Raw genomic sequence first — 19117 nt, 5'->3', positions numbered from 1 at the left:
TTGCCCTGTACTGCAGGAGTTCCTCCAAAATGTTCAATGCAATATGATCTTTTAAACTCTAATAACTAGATATGGATAAAATTATTCAGATAAAAATGATGCCAAAAATATAAGAATGTGAAGAAAACTGTTTTGGTCATGTAGCAAGAAAAGAAGGGCTGAATACAAAAGAAGATATGTAGAACACAAAGTGAGAAAGAGCAAGGAGGATGTACAGAGCAATGTCAATGGAGCAATTGACACTGACATTGTATAAAGAGTTCCATACATCCTTATAACCAATTATTACATGATATTTTGTCATCAATGGGATAAAATTAATGACAGATAACATGGTGTGTATATGATCATGTTTCACAAAGGATAGGATCACAAATGAAATAACATACTCTTTTCAGTTGAATTAAAATAAGATTATGCTTTCTTTATCTTTGATACCTATTTAAATCAGATACCTATACACAGTGGTACATCTGTCATACTTTTTTAAAAAATGTAAAGTATAAAGCATTAAAACAGATTCTGTTTATAAAATTCACCCACAATTTCACTGATATTCCAAGATATAGTTTTAGACACTTTTCAATTGTATTTATTTTTTTTAATGTATTCAGGGACTCAAACATAGGTGTGCCATGGGTCTGTCTATGCACAGTCTTTGCTGGAGTAACTGTGCAGCAATGTTTACTACTTATCAGTGGAAAGAGGGGCTGAGACTTTCAAGACGACAGTTCGTTAAACCAGAAAAACATTAGGTCTTATAAACTTGTCACAAAGTTGCAATATTTTCTTTTCTATCTTGCTTATAACCCAAATAAAATTTCCAGCAATGGAACAGTGATGGGTTTTGATTCTACATTATAGAACAAATTTAATTAAGTGATGCACATTCTAAATAAGGGAAATGGTTTAGTCCCCTGACATTTCAAATGAGAAAATTCAATCACAGGCACAATGAAGCATAGCCATTTTACTTATTTATTTATTTTACTCTTGATCACCAAAGTTTTATTTTATTAGCCTGCCTGATATTTCACAACTATTCTGCAGGTCTGTAGATAAGTTAAATAAGAATTGAACATACCTTTATGATAGATTAAAAATGTCATCAATTGCTTTACCACATCCATTGAGAAAATTTATTTTATTGTGATATATTAAATTCCAGGACAACTCCAATTTATGCTGCGATCTAGTGAATGTCATCTCGAATCACACTTAAAATAGTTATCCAACTAGTCTATATAAAATTCAGCTACCATATAGTATTTGATTATAGACATATTGAATTAATTTAAAATAACAGATAATTGAGTTGATTAAGGTATTTCCAAATTCTCCATGAAGATTACCCTGGCTTGTTCAGACAAAATGGCAGAGCCTTCGACTCATCTGTTTCTTCCAGAATAAGTACAGCTACCCTTGTTTCACTTGCATGGAGTAATAAGGTTTCACTGTCATATCTTCTTAGATCAGTATGACCTTGTAAACAGTTCAGGATCTTTTCTTTTTTTTAAAACAAACAAACAAACAAACAAACAAAAAAAAAAAAAAAAACAGAAATAAAATCAGTGATACCATTTTTGTGCAGGGGTGCCTACAGCATAGCAATATATGCCAATGAAGACATATAGGATGTCTATGAATAGGATATTTACTGGATGTCTATAGGATGTACATAGGATGTCTATGCCTATGAATAGGATGTTTACTGGATACAAAAGTTTTTCACAGAATCACAGAATGGCTGCACTTGGAATGAACCTCTGGAGCCATCTGGTCCAAGCCCTCTGCTAAAGCAGAGACACCTAGAACAGGTTCACCTGGACACAGTCCAGGTGACTTTTGAAGATCTCCAAGGAGGGAGACTCTACAACCTCTCTGGGAAACCTGTGCCAGTGCTCCATCAAGCTCCATCAAGCATATCCTGCTTAGTAAAGTGCTTCCTGCTGTTTAGACACAGTTTGAGTTACAGTTTGTTCCCACTGACTCTTGTCCTAGCATTAGGCATCACTGAAAACAGTCTGCCTGTCTTTTCTGCACCCTCCTTTCAGGTATTTATAGACATTAATAAAATCTCCCTTGAGCCTCTTATCTCCTCTTCTCCAGGCCAAACAGACCCAGCTCTCTCAGCCTCTCCTGAAGAGGTGCTCCAGTCCAATCATTTTGGTCCTATATTCGACTCTCTTATGTCCAGGTCTGTTGTAGTAGTGGTGGACCCACAACTGAACACAGTACTCCAACACAATACTTGAACATAAACTCACGAGAAAATGCATTTATATATATGCATATTAACAGTGTAGGTTTGGAAAGAATAATATCTACTAACAGTAAAATGATCAAGTAACAAAGATGCCACTCTGACCACTCTAATGAGGATAGGCAATAAAATTTAATTTTACCATTGATTTTAATCAACTATTTACCCTACTGCTGACATGCACAATAGTACATCTTTTCCTATCCTGCAGTCAGATTTTCTGTGATGAAAACTGTATGTGTAAAGCAAAACCTCATCTGGATCATATCCCCATAGTATTTTCTTAAATATATAATAAATCAATATGTGCCTCTCTACTGTATCTAATTCTATCACTGAATAGAGCTGAGCAGAAGCTGGATCCTCCTTTTTTCACTCTCCTTTATTTTTTTTTAATAAACAGTGTCCTGGAACTAGAGACACAGCAAATCTCTCAGTCTGCAACAGGAGATTCAAAGATCCAAAAGATTTAGACTCCATTAATTTTGAATGAATAAGATCTTTTCTATCCTGAAATATACACAATAATACCAAACTAACCTTTTAACATATAAAGTCTGTATTTTAAATGACCTCTATATGAAATTGACAGCAATAAAACATGTTATTAACAATACTATTGTTTCTTACAGAGAAAAAAGTATTGTCAAGACTAGTTATATAAATATCATCTTTTCAGATAGTTAAGAAATATTTTTCCTTTGTCCTCATTTAACTTACTGCTCCCTTTCTTCATTCTTCTTATTTTTTTATTTCTTTCGGTAGATTAGTAGTTAAAAACAAATTGCTAGAGCGAAAAGTATTTAATTAACATAACAAAAAAAGTACTTCATATCCTTCTGGGATCTCCTTTTGACTCAAATACATTTAGAGATGATGAGGGGTACCTTTCATAGGTCCCTCTTGGGAAGTTATGTGCTCAAGTCACGTTTACATTAAAAAGATTTGTTTGTGTAGCTCCCTGTACACCATTTTGAAGACATGCTTCTTGGAATATCAAATTATATTCTATTTGATAGATGTGAAGTCTGCTAAGAATACCAGAGTGAATTTTCTTGCTTGCTTGTCCTTCAGTTCAAAATTAGCATTTTGCAAGTTATTTAATTTAGTCTGATAGGCATATAGGAACTGATATTACAAAGGCTTTCAAATACCTTCACTAAACTATTATCATACTTAGAAATCCCTGATAGCACTTGTCTAAGTGGTGTGTGTGTGTGTGTGTGTGTGTGTGTGTCTATTTTCTTCTTTTTATGATTATAAGAAAAAACTGGTTTTTGTTTTTTTTTTCTTACTTTTAGAAGTATCTGGTATTTGGAGAGGAAAAATAAAGACAGCATTCAAGATGGAAAAAACTGTGACATTTAAGATCAGCTTTGATGATTAAACACGTATTTTATTTACCTGTATTTCATAAAAGTCCAACAGGCTCTTAAGCCTGGAAAACTCTAATTTTCTACTTGTAGTCAAGTTGTGAAGAACTACCGTGTATCAGGTTAGGGGGTCACACTGCACTGGGTCATACAGAATAAGGACCATTTCTACAATAAAGAAAACATGTCATGTATTTATCTATATATGCATATATATATATATAAATTTAGCTTTAACTGAATCCCAGACCCTCTAAAAAAAATATTGAACCTCCAACTGAAATCAATGGGGATAGGTTGCAGCAATGCCCATTTTCTTAATGGAAGGAACTTGGTGATATTTTCCAACATCCTATGAACTCCTACAAAATAACAGTTAATACTAAAAGGAAATTACATCAGAGAGAAGTGTTTCAGTAGAGTATATGGTTGTCTATATGGTGCTCTGCAAATAGGCAGATATAGGTAACAGATTTCTTAACTGATTTATATGGAGTCTCATATGTCAGGACATAACTTAATGTAAGCTTTTTACTCACACATAGATACCCCCCCTTTTCCCCCCTTTTTTTTTTCCTCTCTAGAAAATAAATTATACCATAACATCTACTTAAGAACTCCTAGCATTATCTTTTTCCATTATCACAGGTTACAATTCTTGGAGTATGTGGATCATTCTTTCTGCCTTTTATAATTTGTAAAGCTGAATATTTATTGGAGACTTTGCTCCATTTTCTTACTTATTGGTACAGTTAGGTCCTATATATGATAAACATGTTCTTTCAAACCAAACCTATGTATCTATATTATAGATAACCGGACTGAATATACACTTTGGGAGCTTATGAAAAGAAATCTTCAAGTCTCAAATCTTCAAATCTCATCTTTTTATGAAACTCTCATCTTCACACAGTAAAAAAGAGAGAAATGCCAAATTGAGCTAATGGTTAGCAAGGGGGAAAGCTTTCATTGGAGAGAAAGATCCCTGGGAAATCCATACAAAAAATAGAAATGAATAGATTTTCCCCCCAGCCTTCTTTTAAAGCACAAGCTGCTTTGTTTGTTAGGCAAACTTCTATATATGATACTATCCGCCATGATCCTCTCTATCATTATTTTGCTTCATCCACTTTGATTCTGAGCTCAGTTTCATTGGAGGCTGCTTATGACCACCTTGTATAGTTATTATGTTACTGTCTGCTGTGGTGCTGAGATTGTGCTATACCAGGATACTGCAAACAAGGCACATCTGTCAGTGCCATGAGCCACCTCTCCTGCAGCCTACTGCTTTTCCCAGACATATTTCCTCTCTTTTTAGAGTTTAACACATCGTTATTGGTTCTAAGCCTAAACCATGGAAACAAACAGTACTAAGCCTGTCTCTTGAAAGCACTGGTGCTGGTCACTGACAAGGACGGAGGACTTGAGAGCCTTGATATCTCCAATTTCATCATCATAGCTACTGACATGACGTATGACTATTAAATACTATAAGGTAACGCATATATACTGCAGAAGATGTATACCAAACTGCTCTGTGCATACAGGTCAGTTCAGACAGGTAGGAAACCAGTCTCTAAATTAAACCTCTGATCAATCTCTCAAACACATATTCCAATACAGCAAGTTTTGCCCTATGAGAGGCAAATGGTTCTCCTCATCTTCTTGTATAGAGATCCAAACTCAGACAAAAATTTCAAAACTGTCTGTTAATATGAATTTTGCTTTCCCATAAAATATGACACACCAAATTTGATTCAGAAATCACTGCTCATTTATATATTACTCTTACTTTACTTCATACTCTCTACTTACTCTTCATTACTCACCGCCAAAAGTTATTTCTGTGAATGAAATCAAAATGTTCAGATAATGGAGGTCTTCCAGTGTCAGATATGTAAGCAAGAGACATAACCATAGTTAAGTTCAAAGTTTTCTGTATTGTCATTTCTTGTCCAGTTACTCACTAACATACAAAGTAGGTAACTTGAGTTCCAGTTACATTATGACATCCTATTTCAAAAAATACTTTAAACAGGGAAGAAACATAAACTTTCAATAAACCTCTCAGTTACACCTGTTACGGCATGATTATAGCACTTCAGATATCAGAGACAGAAAAAGACCTCTGTGTTCATCCACTACCAATAAAAAATTGATCTCTACAGTATATGCTCATCTGTAACACATACAGCACTGGAAGGAAGATCCTGTGAGTGTAGAGCCTCAGGCTCTGCCACTGCCATCTACCTTTCCCTGAGCACATTAAGTGCCATGTTTTTCCTTTCATTGCTCTCCTTTTATCTACTCTTCTAAACCTCTTTGTTCCTCTGTTTGGTTTTCATCTACTTTGAGCTGTAGTTGTGGTACTGAATGCTGATGAGACAATAAAGTGTTCTAACTCAGAAAGTTACTTTTCAGCTGTATTTCTTAGCATAACACAGCCAGTGCATTTGTATGTGGAGTCTCTGCATTGAGGTACTGTATTAAGGGCAGTTAACTCAGCTGCTTGCAAGTACCCTGAGTTCATGAGAGATTGCAAGCATGGATCACTACTGCAGCACAGACAGAGGCTGAAAACACAACACACTTTCAAGTTACTGTTTCTCACCCTCTGCCTTCCCAATGTCCTGCTGGTGCCATGCTTTCTCAGAGTTCATCCTAGCTCCGTGGACAGGGCCATTCCCACCTTCATCTCTCCTATGCTGTTTCCTCAGATCCATCTCAGCGTTTCTAATTCAATTCCTTCCTCAGCCTGACCATGCCAGTTAACTCCTTCAACAAAAATACTTGTACAACTACACTTGGGTCTATTTTGGTTGTTGTCGTTGTGTTGTTTTTTTTTTGTTTGTTTGTTTTGGTTTTGGTTTTTGGTTTTTTTGAATGCTTGTTTGTTTGTTTTCAGAACTACAAGGAAGAATTAAAAAAACTAGAACTGAAGTGGCCATCCAAGGTTACTGAGGGCATGCACCTCCATTTGAGGGCACTGGTAGTAAGTGCCCTTAATACAGTAAGTGGAAAACCAGCCATGTGAATTTTTATCTTTCTACCTCTATACTACACAATAACTTATAACAGAAAAATAATAAAACATTTCATAAGAAAAAAAAATAATCATTTTGTCACAGAAAGCAAAAATCTCAGGAAATAAAGCCTTTAGAGGAAATAACTCAGAATTCTTAAACTCACTCCCTATTTTTCTCCCTATCAGAAGAGTAAGACAGAAAGGTTGAATCTGAACAAATAATATGACATACACATCATTTATCATGTGCATCAGTCATTGGAAAGTAAAATTTCGATTTCTTTCACAAGCATCATAAGAATTTGGACCTAAAATAAGAAAGATTTTTAGTTTTGTTTGGCACCTCTACTCCAGGAAGGCAAATCAAAAATACATAGATGATGCATTGCTGTACAATACTGTAGCCCCATTAAATTACTTTTGAAAGTTTTGAAAGCAAATGCAGTATTTTATTTTTCCCTTGTTCCTTAAAAATTTTCTCTGTAGCTAACAGATAATATGCTGGGTCTTAAACAAACAACATAAACCTCTGTTTTACCATAGTAATCCATCTTCTAGAAGAAACACAAACAAGATGCATCCAGCAATTTTTTCATTACTTCAACTCTTGGCAGAATATAAAAATTAAATTCAGAGAGGGTTAAGGTAACGCTGATCAACTGGTGGAAGCAACTTTGACAAAATGGTAAAGATGGAATGTTGCATTTTGAGCCACCACAATGCTAACGATATGTTATACAGGTACTGGGTGTCTCTGCACAACAGGAAGTTATTATTTCTTGTAAGAGGTAAAAACTCTTGAGACTATCAGATCTGCTGGTGCTGCTATAATATCAGATAAACACATTGACACACATTCGTCTAGTAGCCTGAAGATCTTCTAAGGTTATGCTATTTATTGCCCCATTTATTGCCTCAGTGCAGAGCTCCTGCTTGTAGGCCAGGTAATTTTACAGAAAAGTCCACAGTGAAATAGTGACAAAACAGTAAGAGTTTTACTTAAACATATAATTTCCTTTACGTAGAGCATTATACTCTTTCCAAAATTTGTATCCCTTCTTTATTATAAAAAATGTGTAGAGTATTGAAAATCTCAGGAAAGATTTGTGTTTTCTGCTAAGCTTTACAAAGATTTCCCATAAATATAAATTGCCCCTGAAGGTACACATAAAGTGATGCAGCAGTGACTTTTTTTCCAGAAAGCATGAGACAACTACTTTTCTTGAGGTTGCATCTGTTCATCTTTAGCTGCAATGCTCAGCTAGATAGTCCAGTTGCTTGCTACTTCAGGGAAAGCCTCTGGTCCCCTTAGACATCCTGGCAATTAGTATGTTTCAAAGACCCAGGACTGAAGCAAGTGTGTTATTGATAAAAGAAAAGGCAGTTCTGCCACACTCCTGTTAGGCAAACATTATTTTACTGACATTTTCTGCACCCTCTAAGCCTGATTATTTCAATGGGCTACACCCTAAAAGGATTTTAGGTAGATTTCATGGGCCTTTTATTTTAGACATGAATGGGAGAGACTTAAGATCATCTCTCGCCCTGAATCAGTCTCTAAAAGTAGTATAATTATGGACTGATTGACGAAGATCTGAAAGAAGTGGGTGGTTGCTTCAGTTTACCCAGGAAAGATTAAAAGGGTTATAGTAATACCCAGATGGGCATGAGAACATTACAGCCCACAGCAGGCTGCTTGGCCAGGTAAGCACATAGTATACCTCACTCCCACTGCCACATCTACACCCCAACTGCTGCTGTCACACATTGACTCACTAAGCAAGCTTTATGCATTTGAGTATGAATGGCGTTACCAGAGTACAGAGGAAATCACTATTTGATCTCATAGAATGGATCCAAGAGCACTGCAATTTCTGTAAATTGCTATAGAAACCTTTTAAGAACAATGATAAAGCAGATAAATGTTTTCTCACTCTATGCATTTGAAAAAGAAAATAAACATGTCTAAGTATTATTTGCCATTATTTGGTTGACATTGGCTGTCTGCCCGCCCAGCTGCTCTCACATCCCCTTCTAACCAAGGATGGGGCAGTGTCACAGGAGAATTACAGAAACTAGTTCTTGTGATGAGGTTAACCCAAAGGACTTTTTAATCAACAGAGAAACAGAATTAATGATTGAGCACAAAAGGCAGTCTGCATTCTATTATGATTGGTTGAATCCTCTACTACCTACTATATGCCCAATAGTTAAGCTAGTTTGATGTACACAAATTATTGTTTAAGCTTGACATGTATGCATTGCATGCATATACATGTAGAAATGTTACTTACCTTGCTGTAAAGATCAGATGCTGGGTAAGAGGTCTCTCTTGGCTGTTAAGAATAGAGCTGAATAGTGAAAAATAAAGACAAGTTAAAATCAAACAAACAAACTGCTTACTCCTTTACCTCCAAGTAGTGTAGGGTGTATGGAGAATAGGGTGTTATGGTTAGTCTGTAACAGCTCCCCTCTGCCACTTCTTACTCCTCATACTCTTAACCCTGGTCCAGCATGGGTCCTCTCCACAGGCTGCAGTCCTCCAGGAATAATGTGTGCCAGCACGCAATCTCCACAGGCAGCAGCTTCTCTAAGGACACCCACTTGCTCTAGTGTGGGTTCCTCCACATCCTGCATTGTGGATATCTGCTCTGACATGGTCTTGCTATGGCCAGCAAGGAAGTACTCCATGTGCTGTAGGGTAATTTCCACTCTGGTGTCTGAAGCACTTCCTTCCTTTCTTTTCTCTGACCTAGGTATTAGCAGGATTGCCTATTACACTTTTCCTTCCCTCACTCCTCACTGCCATGTTGTGTTTTTGTCCTTTCTTAATACACTGTGACAGCGCTGCCACCTTTTTGTCTGCTGGGCTGATCTGTCCCCTGCAGTTGGGCTGCTGGAGCAGGCCTGAACTGACCAGAAACAGCTGTGTCTGGCATGGGGCAGGCCTGGCCTCTGCTCACAGAGGGCCCTGTGCGGACCCTCCCCTGTAGGCCCATGTCCAAAACCTGGATGTGGACACATGATATAAGTAACATGATGAAATAGAGTTACTGCAAATAAGTAATTGCATGTAGAGAGACACACATAAACTGTCCCCAAACACACTGACACTTCTTATCTGCTCATCAACTGGCCTAATCTTTGATAAAATGAAAAATGAAACATTTAACAACACATTTACAGACACTGAACACAGAATTATAAAACTTCTAGTAGGCACAACTTTAATAAATTATTTTGCATTTTCCTTAAATTTTGCATTTTTATTTTTATATATAAGGAAAATCTATAAATCAATATATCTATTAAAATCTGCATGGAAATAATATGCATGGAAAAAGTGCTCTAACAGACATCTAGTAAGCATCAATTAGTTAAAAGTTGGTGCAGAACCAAAGTCCAGACATTTGTGTCTTAGCTTTCGAATGACAGCGAGATCTGAAATGAAGTGCACTACAGTGCAAGGAGATGAATTGTGTGCTAATCGACAATATAGAGACAATTGTAGCACTGATTGTCATAGCAACTGGATCATAACAGAAATCAAATATTTTGACATTATGCTAAGGCTTAGGCTTTGTACTTACATGACTTAGTACATAGCAATGAAGCAAGCTCTCACACTTAGCAGGGCTGCCAGTCCATGCAGCCCTCAGGAATGAAAAGGTGATAGAAAATGATCAAGGATCTAACCACTTCCTTTGGAACAGCCAACAGTCCTGGGATGTATGTTATATTCAGCCTATCCACACTCCAGTGGTATTAACAACAAATGTTACGAATGAATAGAGGATAATTGGCTCAAACCTGCCAGCATGAATAGGTCTGGAAACCTTCCAGTAGTAGCCTCACACGCCACCTCTCTCAGCATGTTCCTTTGCTGTTGCAGGTAAGAACGGGAGACTGCCGTGACAGACTGCTGTGGCTGGTCATTTATTGCACTACTTGGTGCTGTGGTTTAATCCCGGCAGGCAGCTCAGCACCAGAAAATCATACGCTCACTCTCCCTGGGTGGGATAGAAGATAGAAGTGGAAAGGTAAAAGTGAGAGAACTCACAGGTTTGCATAAAGACAGTTAACTAAGTAAAGCAAAAGCCACATGCATAAGCAAAGCAAAACATGGGATTCATACATACTTCCCATCAGCAGGCAGGTGTTCAGCAACTTCCAGGAAAGCAGGGCTCATCATGCATAACGGTTTCTTGGGAAGACAAAAATCATCACTCTCAATCATAGAATCATAGAATACTCTGAGTTGGAAGGGACCCGCAAGGATCATTGAGTACAGCTCCTGGCTCCATACAGGAACACCCCAAAATCAGACCCTGTGTCTGACAGCATTGTCCAAATGCTTCTTGAACTTCCCCTTTAACCCAGTTTTATTGTTGAACACAACATGAGATGCTATGGAATATCCCTTTAGTCAGCGTGGGTCATCTGTCCTGGCTGTGTCCCCTACCAGATCCTGCTGCACCCCTGGCCTCCTCACTGGCAGGGCAGCACAAAAAGCAGAAAAGTCCTTTGGCTTTGTGTGAGCACTGCTCTGGAACAACTAAATCATTGGTGTTTTATCACTATTATTTTCATCAAAAATCCAAACCAGAGCATCATACCAGTCTCTGTGAAGAAAATTAACTCTATCCTGGCTAAAACCGTGCCATTTGGTTATACAGCTAAGAGCCAAAAATAATTTACTATCACTCTTCAGTAAGTTTAGCTTGGTTTTCAAGAATGCTGAGTAATGTCCCTCGTCTGAGGAATCCCATGGCCTTTAGCCAGCAAGAAGAACATGAACATTTCAAGGTAAGCTTGTAAGACACATTAACATGAAAAATAAAATAATAAAATAAAATAAAATAAAATAAAATAAAATAAAATAAAATAAAATAAAATAAAATAAAGAGGAGAATGTGCAAACTTGCAAACATTTATCTCTTCTACCAAATTAGGAAAGTTGCACAACTTTTTAGTGAAGTTTTGTGTTACTTTTATCATATGAGAAGAAGAGCTATATATTCATTAATTTCTTAGCTGCACTAGTTATTAGAATTAAAAATATTGTACAGGTTATGTAAGGATCAGATGACAAATTTTACATTTAGTGGTTGCCTTGCTTGCCCATGCCACATTAACATTTCTAAGGCAGAATCCTCCTTCTCCCAAACTTTATTTTTATTTCAATTTTACAGGGGACAAAACACTGGTAATTTAGTGTAATAAAACCTGCCCCATGTTAAATTTGTGCCACTGACAGTACAACAGTCAGGAAAGGGACATAGCCATTTTACTACACTATGCCAAGAAGCATTGCTCAGCATGATCTCTTCTGCTGATTTCTGACAAGATCAGAAGAGTTTTAACAGGTATTAAAATGCCAGTACAGATTACAACATTACTATTAATAGTACCAGTCACCTTCCCCAAAGGAAAAAATATATATATTCTGAATAATAGTCAATTTACATATATATATATTAAATATGTATATATTAGCTAGAACAGAATCCTGGGACTTTTCCAGGTGTCAGGTCTCATTCATATTAGTAAAGCAGTGGCAGTATACTGACAACATTCACAAAAGAACTGTCACATATGGTGCGATTAAAATAGAACTGGCAAATTCTATTGTTTGACCTGAGATGCATCGAAGTGGTGCAACACTTTATGAGAAAGTTGAAAATGCTGCTCTAGATTAGGCTAAAGAAGATTGGATTAACTCCTCAGATGTAATAGTCCCTTTTATAGCTAGCTGAGGACCTGGCTATATGGCTATATAATATGGCTATTATGAGGTACTGAGGTCAACATCTTCACAAGTTCTATTTTCTGCAGCATTGCAGAGAGTACAAACTAATGCCAATTGAGAGATTTGCAGTTTTCAGTATTTTCTGGTTCTGTCTACCAAAGATGTAGAGGTGAATCTTGAAAATCATTAAAAAAATAAATAATAAAATTTAAAAAATAAATAATAACATCTCATTGGCATTAGTGTGGATATGTTCATGAGGTCAACAGACCCAACATTGCACATTCCCTAAAACAAAATACCTCAACAATATAAAATAGAATAAGAATACAAAGATAAAAAATAGAAAAATGTACTAATTTGTCATTTTCACATTCCATGGAAAGTTATTTAATTGGGAAAATTGAGGGAGAGACAGTCTATTGTATCTCAGCCAATATGAGTAGGTTTTTGTTGTTGTTGTTGTTATTTTAAATATACAGGGGGAAAAAAAATGCTTATTTTGAACTTGAAGCTGAAGTTATGACTCAGAGGACTTCTGTGTAGATGAATTTAAAATCGTCTGGTTTTATTTCACAAGGCAAAAAAAATGGTTTTGTATATACAACATAGATTTCTGCAAGCTATTTCTCTAATAGATTTCCATTAGCAAGCGGTTACACATAAGAAGTTAGTTGTAGTCACTCACAGCCACTGAAAGCTCGATTTTGGGGGGGGGATTTTATCCAAAACTACTATTGAACACCATCAGATAGGCCTCTGTCATAGTCTGAGACTAGGCAGTGAATGAATAATGGACTTTGAAGCACAATTTCAGGCTCATTTAAATCAGTGATAGGATGATAAAGCATTTATATCCTAATATCGATTCTCTTACCATAAATATGATAAAATATTACTGATGACAATAAATGAGAGTCTGGCTTTTATAGTTATAAACACTGCTCAGGTAGAAAACAGGTTAGTTATAGACTTTCACTGCAAATAGTAAGATAGTGAGCAGATATACCATTATTTCTAGTCATAAAAAAATGATAATAATAATAAAAAAATCCTACGGTAGAAATATATTGCTAACAGCTGGGCAAACTCAACAAGGCATGTTGTAGTATCTCTTGATTTACATGTGTAAGAATATTTTGAAATTAAGAAGCCGCAGATGCAATTGTCTTTTCTTTACACCCCACACTCCTTTATCAAACTGGTTGCAGATGATTCTTTCAATGACTGGTTTCTCTTGCTAGCCATTCTGCTCCCTTTGCCCCTCCTGACGAGCCTCCACTGAGACTCAAAGGTGCAGCTGTTTGGTGATGAGCTACACTTACCTGACCTGTGGTCTGTTCCCTCTCAGGCCTCCAAGTGGTATCATGCTCCCATGTCCCATGTAGAAGCCCATGGTGAAGCCCAGCCCAACCCTGGAGACATTCTGCTTACTTGGTTAGTGGGGTAGTATGATAGTCAGCAGCATGGCTCTTAGCAGCTGCTGACTGAGCCTGTGGAACCCAGCTGCCCAGTTCCAAATGTACCAATCACAGTTCTCCTCAGTAAGCTATTTATATGTTTTATCACACATTATTCTATTGTCTATTCTATTCTATCATGCATCTTCCATTTGATTTTAACTTTTTATCCATACACAAATATTCATTAATATTCTCATCATTAACAGAATCACATTTTGCAGTCATTTGAAACATCTTTAGATGCAGTATTTTGTCATTTCTCTATTTGACATTTTTCATATAAAACTACAAGAATTATAGAGACAGTCTTATTAGTCAGTTACCTAGCTTCTAGCAGTTAAAAAAGTTCCCTGTTAATTCAGTTGCACAGCTACAATTATTGCAGCTTGAGTCTTTCAGGTCTACATAGCATTTTTGCAGCTTAGAGAAGAAATTTGATTTGCTTTTCAAAAGAGAAGTTTGAAAGTTCTTTTCCTCCTTAAAACAAATAGATAAGTAATTTAGTGCTTCTCCTAAAAAACAAAACAAACAAACAAAAAAACTAAATATGTGAATGTATGTTTTAAATGATTAGCTACAAACATAAGAAAAAAGTTCTGAAATGTTATTTAAACTATTTTCATTTGTCTTGATTCAGTTTCTGTACAGGAAAGAAAATAGTAAATTGTTCTTTTCATTCTGAAGTCAAGGAACATATTGAAAATTTATAGGTAGTCTATGTATCTTTCATGTCCTGTGAATCTGCACAATTAGTTGCCCTGCTTCTCACTGAGTGGTCTTTCTCCTTCCTGAGTCCAGATGCTGCCTATGTTAAATAAGAGACAGTTCCAGCCAGCCTGAGAAAGAGACCTGCCACTGGCCAAAGCTAAGCTGATGAGCAATGCTGGCTGCACTTCTGTGAGAGCATATTTTAAAAAGTTTAAAAATGCTGAAACAGAGCACCTGGGAGAGAAGAATGAGAAAATGTTGAGAGAACCAACCTTGCAGACACCTAGTTTAGCAAAGAATGAGGGGAAGATCTCCAGATGCCAGAGCAAAAGTTCACTTGCAGCCTATGGAGAAGGCCATGGTGGAACCGGTGGTCTGGGAGGAGTTGCAGCCCATGTGGGATCCATCTCATACCCACATCTCTCTCCAGGTGGAGCAGTCAATTCCTGAAAGACTGCATTCTGACCCATATTACAGCAGTTCTTGAAGAAGTGCAGTCTGCAGGAACCCCACATTGGATCATTCAGGGAAGGATGGCATCCCATGGGAAAGACCCCGTGATGGAGCAGGGGAAGAGAGTAAAAGTGAAAGAATGGCAAAGATGAAGTGTTATGGACTGATCACAATCTGCATTACCAATTCCCCATTCTTCTACGCCACCTGGGGGGAAGAGGTAAAAGAAGGTAGATGGGAGGAAGATATTTTTAATGTGCTTTTAGTTCTCACTGCTTTAGTTTGTTTTTAGTTGGCAATAAATTGCATTAATCTCCCTTATGCTGAGTCTGTATTACCCATGCTGCTTGAGTAGTTTCCTTGTCCTTATCTTAGCATGTCAACCCACAAGCTTTTTCTTCATTGCATTTTCTTCTCCTGACCTTTTGAGGAGGGGAAATGAGAGAGTGGCGTGGTGGAGTTTAGCTCCTAATCACTGTTAAACCACCACAATTACTCTGTATACAATCTCCTTTATGAGTTAAAAAGTAAAAAAAAAACAAACAACAACAACAAAGTGTGTTTCCCCCAACCCAATCTTTTGTTGTTGTTAATTTCCTGTAGCCATAAATATCTAAACTGTTTTGCTTGCTCACTTTCATATAGTGAATATAAACACTGTCTGAGCCATTTCCCAAAAAAAAAATGGTGAACACTGTGCTCTCACAGATGTTTATTCTCTTTTAAAAACCTACCATATCTTTAGGTTCAGATGTAGTTCAAGAAAACAGCAGGGGAATATAATACATGAACGATTTGTCTATGTTCAATTAAAGTTGTGTTGAATAGTGTAACCATAAGAAATATTTTGTATTGTAAAACAATATCCTTCAAGGTAAAGCTTGAATTTATTAAGAATATAATCAAGTTTTATACCTTTTTCACTATTCAATCTGTAATCTATAACTCTCTTAGGCTCTAACAACAATTCATTATAATTCAACAATATGATAAAAAAGCTCTGGAAGGTTATTGGATTTTTTCAGTCAGCTCATCTGTCTTTTAAAGAAAATTTATTTCATAAATCTTAATATGTTTGTTGTGGTCTAGAAGGGAATTCTTCTGACAGTTGTTTTAAGAAGAGCTAAAGTCAATGTTTTAAAAAACATGTTTATACATTAAGATATAATAAAAATTGCACCAATCAAACAATTTAATAGATGTTCAAAAGTACAGGTAAACACCCTTAATTGCGGGTGGAGAGTTAACAATTATGCGAGGTTTCCTCTTCCTCCAGATAATCATTTTAGGTCTGTTTTACTAATTATGAGTGATACAGGGTTATACTGACTTTTGTCCAATAACTCTGTCTCTAAAGGAAGTGAATACTTCAAACATTTTCCTCTCAGAAGTGACTTTCCACCTTGAATTTGTCTTCAATAGAAAGATCAACAGAAATATTAATATTTATTCATCCATTTAGTCTTTTGGAAACCTATATACCTGACAGAAATGTGCCATAGAAAATGGTTACAATGAACAATGGCAGTATTTCTCCCATTTCTTCCAAATCCCTCTTTGTTTGTATATTCCACTTGATAGTGACCCTCAGAAAACAAACTCAGGTCCAGAGGAGATGATCAGAGGGCTAGGGCACCTCTACTATGAAAACAGGCAGAGAACGTTTGGATTATTTAGCCTAAAGAAGAGGAAGTTCCAGAGAAGCCTTACTGCAGCCTTTCAGTGTTTGAAGGGAACCTACAGAAAAAATGGGAAAGGACTCTTTAGTCAAAAGGTAATGGTTTTAAACTCAAAGGGGGCAGGTTTTGGTTGGATATTATGAACAATTTTTTTTTTTTTTGTGAGGGTATTGAGGCACTGGAACATGCTCAGAATGACCTCTCCGTGGAAATGTTCAAGAACAGTATGGATGAGGCTTTGAGCAACCTAGGCTAGTGTCCCTTCCAAACTAAACCATTCTATGATTCTGTGATTCCACGAGCAAGAGTTAAGAGGCAGAAAATTATATATATATATACCTATAAATAAATAAATAAATAAATAAAACTACTTGTCATAGTATAAATAGTGAAGAAATAGTGAAGCCGTGGGTAGATTAATTAAGCATTTTACTTTGTCAGATCAATCTTTCAATATAATCAGTTACATTTTTAGTATTAGTGATATTTTTTAAGGATGTGGAAAACTTTAGAGGCCATGAAGAGATCTAAAAAATAATAAATTTAGGCACTAAATAAATAAATTTAGATCAATCCAAGTGAAAAAAATAAAAGAATAAAAATAAAAAAAATCCAAAGCTGACTTGGTGACAATGTCTATTTATTTATTTATTTATGGTGGAGGTGAAGACACTAAATCACAGAATTGAAGGGGTTGGAAGGGAAAGATCATCCGGTCCAACCCTCCAGCCAAAGCAGGTTCCTTAGAGCAGGCTGCCCAGGTAGGCATCCAGATGGGCCTTAAATATCTCCAGAGAAGGAGACTCCACAACCACCTTGGGCAGTCTGTTCCAGTGCTCCGTCACCCTCACCGTGAAGAAATTCTTTCACATGTTGGTGTGGAACTTTCTGTGCTCTATCTTTGTCCATTACCCCTTGTCCTGTCCCCACAAACCACTGAAAAGAGGTTGGCCAAGTCCCTTTGTCTCCCACACCTCAGGTATTTATACACATTGATGAGATCCCCTCTCAGTCTTCTTTTCTCCGGGCTGAACAGACCCAGGTCTCTCAGCCTTTCCTCATAGGGAAGATGCTCCAGGCCCCTTATCATCTTTGTGGCTCTTCATTGGACTCTTTGCAGGAGAATAGTAAAGTGGTTCTTAAAATAGTGGATAAGAACAGGATGTGAAGTGCAGGTCTGAGACTAAATATTCTAATATATAAGGAATGGTCATCATCTGTGCAGAACTGGTACTGCTAAAGTGCATAAGTAAAAGCTTGATCAATGAATCATAAAGTTTACCAAAAGATAGGGTAAGAATCAGTCTGCAGACATTGTACCAGATTGCATTATTTTCCAACTTGCAAACATATGCTTCTCCCAATTAGAATAACAAGATGTAAAAGGAAAAATTATATGCCCTAAAATGCTCAGCTGTAATAATTCTCCCCTTTGCACTGGAACCAGCATTCATAACAGTTACAAGATAGCAAAGTCTCCATATCCTTCTAGAACTGCTATTACTTAAATTTTGAGACTATATATCACCAAAGACAAGAAGAAAGCTCTTAATCTCAAAATGGAGATGGGTCTGTGACATGATTTGCTGTGTCAGGGGCAGTCCAAGATCATATAATGCAGTTGTCCCATTCCCAGGCAGTCAGGAAGGCATTACTGCATGTAATGACCTCAGAGGAAACACTAGGTCAGTAGTGTCACTGAACTGTTTCTTACCTCACATATATGGCAGTAATCTTTTTATAATAGATTTTAGACAACCAAAATAAAAAGTGTTGTTATGTCACTTCTGCCTATAATAAGCATTGCTGAGTTATGTAAAAGAAATTTGGTTGGAGATAAAATCCTAAAATTGGCATCTGCCTAACCATAGTTTTGGGAATAGCTGAAATAACTTCATATTTGGCCCAAGGACTGCTTTAAATGCTGAATTCAAATGCTACCAGACATCACATTTTTTACAGCTGAAAAACAAACCAACAAAAGCAAATAATAATAATAATAATAATAATAATAATAATAATAATAATAATAATAATAATAATAATAATAATAATATGCGGGAGTTGCAGTTCTTACTTTAGGTATTGACTCTTTTCAACATTAAGGCAGCATAATTTCAAGATTCATTACTCTCTACGTGCCTTTCATTATAAATAAGTACCTAAAATATCGAATATCACATATTTTAATACTTTCAGTTCACCAGGTAGTGAGAACTGCAACTTGAATGAAAGATATGAGGCATATCTCAATTATCATTTAATTTTCAATTATGCTTCTACTAATTCACATTTTAAAAAATAATAATTCTGCTAATAAAACAACTAAGGCAAATCCATCCATTTGTAATGCAATACTTCACTCCTAATTTCCCTTTCTGACTCAAGTACAGAGTTGCACAAC

The 19117-nt window shown here is 36.4% G+C and overlaps 1 long non-coding RNA gene across 2 annotated transcripts; it reads right to left on the bottom strand.

Moving 5' to 3' along the window:
• Positions 1-1129: 1129 nt before the first annotated feature.
• On the bottom strand, positions 1130-13825 carry LOC137851841 (uncharacterized). Of its 2 annotated transcripts, none has more exons than XR_011093529.1 (4): positions 13736-13825; positions 10472-10671; positions 8956-9012; positions 1130-1506 (listed from the first exon to the last, which is right to left on the bottom strand). It is a non-coding gene; the product is annotated as an uncharacterized lncRNA (long non-coding RNA). The 2 variants fall into 2 exon arrangements; XR_011093528.1 differs by lacking the exon at positions 1130-1506 and adding an exon at positions 3674-3804.
• Between the last annotated feature and the right edge of the window lie 5292 nt (positions 13826-19117).

Source organism: Anas acuta, chromosome 2 (genome assembly GCF_963932015.1).
Source record: "Anas acuta chromosome 2, bAnaAcu1.1, whole genome shotgun sequence".
NCBI classification, from domain to species: Eukaryota; Metazoa; Chordata; class Aves; order Anseriformes; family Anatidae; genus Anas; species Anas acuta.
This window is presented reverse-complemented; position numbering and strand designations above follow the sequence as displayed.